At 38.7% G+C, this 6,490-nt stretch overlaps 1 pseudogene; it reads right to left on the minus strand.

Moving 5' to 3' along the window:
• Positions 1 to 2,661: 2,661 nt before the first annotated feature.
• On the minus strand, positions 2,662 to 5,421 carry LOC114634260 (annotated as a pseudogene).
• Between the last annotated feature and the right edge of the window lie 1,069 nt (positions 5,422 to 6,490).

Genomic DNA, 6,490 nt, shown 5'->3' on the forward strand with positions numbered 1-6,490 from the left:
TATCTATCTATCTATCTATCTATCTATCTATCTATCATCTATCTATCTATAACATGTTGCATAGTTAATCATATTTGCTTTTAACTCTCTACTTGTTAGTTACATCATATGGTGTGACACCCAAACAAGGCAACAGCATATAAAATATGACAATCGCTGTTTCCTTGTGGTTTACATTTCTCAAGTCCTCCAGTAGACACTCAGGTTCATTCCTTTACTTTCTTCTCCCTTTGCCTCTTGTATTGTTTAGAAGATTTCCTTCTCTTTATAATGATATGTGGAATATTTCTGTTTAAAAATGTCTAGTACTGCATCCATACTTCCCTCTCACCAGAGAGCCCTAGCAAATCATGGATATTTTAGTGATGTTGCTTTTTTTTCCCCCAGAATTTCATTGAGGATTAAAGTCATGCCATGAGTACCTTTTCTCAGACTTCTTCTGTGTCTTAGTGATATACATTTAAAGTCCTACATATTTTCATCACTTTATGGCTCATTTATTTAAACTTACAGTTAACAATTTACCTTATGGATGCTCAATAGCTTATCCATTTACTTACGAAGAATATCTTGACTGCTTTTAAGTTTGGGCAACCATGATGGAAACACCCATTAAGTCTGTTGTTTTCAAGTTAACTTATGTTTTCAACTCACTGGACATATAAGTTGCTCCAAGCTTGTTGGATGTTACGATGGGTACATGTTCAGCACTGTCAGAAACATTGGGATTGTCTTCTATAGGAGCATAGCATTTTGCATTCACTGACGCTGTGTGTTTGCCTTTGTCCAGAGGTGGGTGTCTGCAGTGATTGGGGTGTCAGTCCTTTGGGGTAAGATGGCAGTATCTCTTCTTTTGTGATATGCACAGTCCTCTGCATATCATAACTAAAGTCACATGAATATTTGCAAGTGCTTGACCACAGAGCATCATCTGACTGTAAGCTTACTGACTTTACTGTTCTCTAAGAATAAGGCTTGGTTTCAATGATTTTTTTCCAATGATTCCCTAGTTATTATTATAATGTTTTAATTACAATTTCCTTCTTTTGGTTTATCTTCAAGGTTCATTGATTAGTTTTGAGGATGTGGCCTGTCTTCCCTTTTAATATGAGTAATTTGTGTCTTTCCTCTTTTGTTTATGCTTAGTGTAGTAAGAGGCTTTGTTGTTCTTTTCATCTTTTCAAAGAAAGAGATTGTGACTTTCTGACTTCATATACTAATTTCCTGTTTCCAGTTTCATTGTTATCTACTGTCTTGAGCTGATTTTTATCTATTTATTTTGACTTCAATTTACGTTTTTTTCTCATTGAAATTTTGTTTATTTTAGATCCTTCCTACCCACTCTGCTTTAGATATACATTTTAATAATATTTTTGTTGCAACTAATCTATTTGAACACACTCTTCACTGTCTCTGTCCATTTCTCCTTTTTCTGTCTTTCTGTCTTTCTGTTTCTGTTCCACTCTCTCTCTTATGTCTCTCTCATTTTTCATCTATCATCTATCTATCTATCTATCTATCTATCTATCTATCTATCTATCTATCATCTATATATCTTTTGAGAAAGTTCAAAGCTGTCAACTACTGCTCCGGAAAAGGCCTGTCAGTTTGTTGCTTTGCTCCCAGTGAATCCAGGTCATGGATGCACCCTCTGAAACTGTAAACAAGGCCCCAAAATACATACGTTCTTTTATAAATTTCCATTGTCATGGTGTCTCTTCACAGCAATAGAACAGTAACTAAAACAGAATCCCAAGTTCTTTCAGAATCAGACTTTTCTCTGCTTCAGGATCTTGGAAGCCAGAAACACGATCAATGGATGCTCTAAGTTCTGGCAAAAGGGAGACGTTTTCCAGTCCCATACCCTCCTTCCAGCTTCCCCCTCCTGATTGAGGTCAAGGCCAGGCCAAGGTCCATTTTCTACTCACAGGAACATTTTTGAGTAAAAAGTTCTCAGAATGTACTGATAATCACCTGATCCTCTGGAAAGTCCCAGGTAGAGTTCAAATGCATGGAATGTTTTCTAGCCAATAGATTTAAAGGTCAATATGCTTAGCCAATATGTTTCAACTGTAACCTTGCTGATGTAACCTGTGCCCCTAAAATGTATAAAAACTGCTTGTAATATCCATTTGGAGTGGCCTTCTAGTGATTCCCATTGAGGGACTAATTGAAGCTCGACCCCAACGTGCCTGAAAATAAACCTCTTGCTTTTGCGTTGATTTGCATCGATTTGCATCTTGGTGTCTCACTTGGGGGCATCTCAAAGTAAGTACCATTGACCCTGACCGAGGGTTAGGATCTTATAAAAGGACTGTGAATATCCAATGAAGATACATGAATGTATGCCAACACACTGAAAAGTCCTCAATGTCATTAGCAATCAGGAAAATAAATAGTAAAACTTCTTTAAGATTCTATATTTTTTCAATGAATATTTGTTTCTTTTATTCACAAAACATAAGACTTACCCCTTTGTTGAATCCCTTTTCTTTATGATTTTTACACAAAGGACCTTGAGATATATCAATTATAAAACATGTCAAAAAGAAACATCTTTAAAATATATATCAGGTACTTTATTCAAGAGTTCTCTATAAAATCCATCAATGTCAAATAGACATTGGATTGAATGTAAGGTATGTTCAGTTGTCATTAGAATTATATTTGTGTTGTTGAAGACTTTTCTCTCCTCTGGTCCTGACTTCTCTTTGATTCCCTAGAATGTTCAGTGTATCTGCTCGATTTTTCCCATGGTCTCACCCCACAGTTCTGAATCCGTCACCAATCTCCTTTATAACCAGATTGCTTTCTACTCTTGATTTGGAGCAATTTCTACCCTTGATTTGGAGCAATATTTTCTTCTAACATTATCACTGTCCTGATTTCGGCTTCTTTACTTCTCAATTTTAGAAAAAGAATCTTTTCTCTCTCACTGCTTCTTCTTTGGCTTTCCATGCTTGTCTTCTGGCCCTTTGTGTTAGTCTCAATCTAGGCTAGTACCAACTCTGGTGTAACTATTCTCATGGCTTCTGCCCTCCATGTGCTTTACCAGGGGATCTCACCAGTCTGCATCTTGTGAGTCCTGAGATCTGTATCTTCTAGATCTTGCTCTCTCAATCCTCCCTTCCTGGTGCATTTGGTCCTCCCTGCCACCTTCTTGTCTCCTGTCATGTACCTGGTGGCCCCTGGCTAACTTATCTACTTCTTAACCTCTGGCCTTCCCTTGTCTCTTCTTTCTTGTACTTTTAGCTGAGGCGGAGCTCTGACTGCTTGAGGAGCAGGATTCACTTGCTTCACTGGAGAATTCTGAGCTGCTCTTACTGCTGTCAGAATCTGAGTCAGAGAAATCAGTTGCTGAGGATATCCCTGAAGATGAAGATGTCAGAACTGGTTTCTTTTGCTTAGCTTCTGATTTCTGGGCTACAATGACCTTAGGCATACTTTTTTTTTCAGATGTTCTCGAAGTTCATTCATCAAACCTCCGAGACCTATGGAAGTGAAGAAGTTGATGGCAAACCAGGTATTGTGTGGGTTGTCTCGGGGTAACAGTCCTTCAAAGAATGGCTGAAGAGTTTCATCTTTTAACCTGGAATTCAATTTAGGAAGACCCATGTATTCACCCAGTTCCTGGAAGAAGATCTTGACAAAAATCTTACTAGACAATGTCGTGGTCTCTTCACTCAGCTTTATACATTTGAGAACACTCTATGGAAGTGAATTTGTGTAGAAAAGGTGAGCAAACAGCTTAACAACATTTCTCAATTTGTTTGTCTCTAAGTGATGGATGGTGTCATACTGTTCATTGAATATACTTTCAAATGATTTCATGTATTCTTTTTTCATCGTACAGAACCACCCAGCTAACAAGCTAAACAATTTTTCATAGGTCCTTTGTTGGGCAGAGGAATAAAGTATCATGTTGCAGAGTTCTTTTGTTTGGCTCTCAGCAAACTCCATTTTCAGCAAGTTGTGTGCACATTCTTCAAAATCTAAACTTAACTGAATGGCAAGATGTATTGTACGGGAAAATGATTTCTGGTTCATCATGAATAGTTAATTTTTGTCCTCCTTCCTCTTCTTCTCCTTCTTCTTCCTCTTTTTCCTCCTCCTCATCTTCACTACTTCCAACTTCTCTGTCTGTGTTTGAATCACTGTCTCCTTCATCAAGTGTTTCTTTTTTAATAGCCCTGTAATTCACCTCATTCTCCATAAAATTAGGATCTATCTTGAAAACATTAAGAATATCTTCGGGATTATAGTCATCCTCCAAGGGGAGCATATATGTAAACTGATCTTCCTTTTCCACTAAACCAATTCCATCTAGAATAACAGGGTGGTCTTTGAATCCATCTTCTGTATAGCAAACATCAATCATGTACTGAACTCTTTTGTCTATCTCAGACTCATGTAGAATGTTTTCAAGGTGTTCAAAGATTGCACTGATTCCCCTTGGTTACACCTGGCTTAATTTGAGACCACACTCCTTGAGGAAGCCCATAGCTTCAGGAGTGTTGAAGCCCATATTTCAACACTGTCATCTGTTTGTCTCTCTAGCAGCCAAGCGAGCATCTCCAGGCACAGAACATCATGTGCCACATTTTGGTTAATAAGATGTACCACAAATTTTGAAGCAGTCAGGCAAAGTTGCTTATCATTCCTTCGACAGCCTTTCCAAAAATTAAGAATTAGTCTCTTGAGGATTGATTCTCCAATCTGTGGGAATTTTGTGTTGATATTGCCATGAAAGCTGCATAAACATGAGTGAAGATTGGAGATGCACTCTGGGCTTGCAGAACAGATCTGGACAGCAATCCTTTCCGAGTATTTTCTTTTGAAGGAGCTCTTGAATAATAATACTGATATTGGAGATGTTGACCTTGTTGATGAGACCACTGATTGATTTCATCAGAGTCCCCCAGCTCATTCTCTGGTATGTTAAGCTGTTTTTATCTGCAATCTGTTCCTGCATCATCCTGAGCATTGTGGGAGGGATAATGCTTCCCCAGTGTCGTCGTCTTCTTCTTCTTCTTCTTCTTCTTCTTCTTCTTCTTCTTCTTCTTCTTCTTCTTCTTCTTCTTCTTCGGCTCTTCCTGAATAGAACTCTGGGTTACTGCTTGTTCTGTGCTCCTTCTTTCAGGAGAAGGGGATTCCTGGGACTGTTTCTGATGATCTGCATTTGTCTCTCTTTTTCTGCATTGTTTTCAGTCCCTACTTTGTGATTCCATGCTGTCATCATAAGAGTATCCTCTCTTGGAAAGCTCATAGTCTAACTGGCCAAATTACAGTAGTCTCTATCCCAGTGGGACCTTCCTTGTTCTGCATATCTCTCTTCTGGGGAGGAGCCCCTGTTTCATGAACTGTGGCTCTCCCTACTGTTCTGACCAGAGGACTATTCCTATGTGCCATACTACTTTTCATTTTCTGTTGTTAGCTGACCCAATAAACCAGGTTCTTCAGGTTCATTCAAGTGACATGTACTTAATGGTCTGAGTTCCTTGACATTTTTCTTTTTCTGACTCCACATGTCACCTAAAGCTCCACCTTGCTGCTATCACACCAGAAGTGTGTCCATTCCTGGAGATACTATCTTATCTCAGGCAGAATCCTGTCATCAAGAAACCAAAAGACAAGAAATGCTTGTGACCAGATGAGAAAAGAGAAATGTTAATTTCCTGTTGGTGGTGGGAATGCAAACTGCCCACCATTATGAAAATCAGTGTGGTGATTCCTCACAAAAAATGGGACAGACTGCTACAGTATCCAGCTATAACAAGCCTGGAAATAGATATGTTGCATTTTATGAAATGGCACAGTGTAATGTGGTAGGAGTAAGCACCACAGCTGGCTTGGTCAAGGTGTTCTTCCTGAGGAAGCCAACATAAGACAGGCCTAGTATGTAAGGGAGTCTATTTGGGGGAAGTAAAAGGGACCTGGAAAGAAGGTAGAGCCAGAGAAAGTGGTGGTAGTGGGGTAGGAGACAGAGGAAAGAAAGAGAGAAAAGGAAGAGAGGAAGTGGCTGGCCAAGAACATACAGGAAAGAAGGAAACACACACAGACACAGACACACAGATACACACACAAACACACAGACACACACACACACACAGACACACACACACACAGACACACACACACACACACACACACACACACAGAAAGAGACATTTAGAAAAGAAACTAGTACATCCCTTAAAGAAATCCAGGAAAATATAATTAAACAGGTGAAGGAGATAAATAAAACTCTTCAAGATCTGAAAATAGAAAGAGGAGCAATAAAGAAAATACAAAATGAAGGAAGCCTGGAAATGAAAAAATTATGGAAGAGAATAGGATCAATAGATGCAAGCACCACCAACCAAATACAGGAGATAAAAGAATGTCCAGTGTAGAAGATACAATAGAAGGAATTGATATATCAGTCAAAGACAATGTTAAATCTGAAAAATTCCTGACACAAAATACCCAGGAAATCTGGGATACCATGGAA

The sequence above is a fragment of the Grammomys surdaster genome, unplaced genomic scaffold (genome assembly GCF_004785775.1).
Source record: "Grammomys surdaster isolate TR1022 unplaced genomic scaffold, NIH_TR_1.0 921, whole genome shotgun sequence".
NCBI lineage: Eukaryota > Metazoa > Chordata > Mammalia > Rodentia > Muridae > Grammomys > Grammomys surdaster.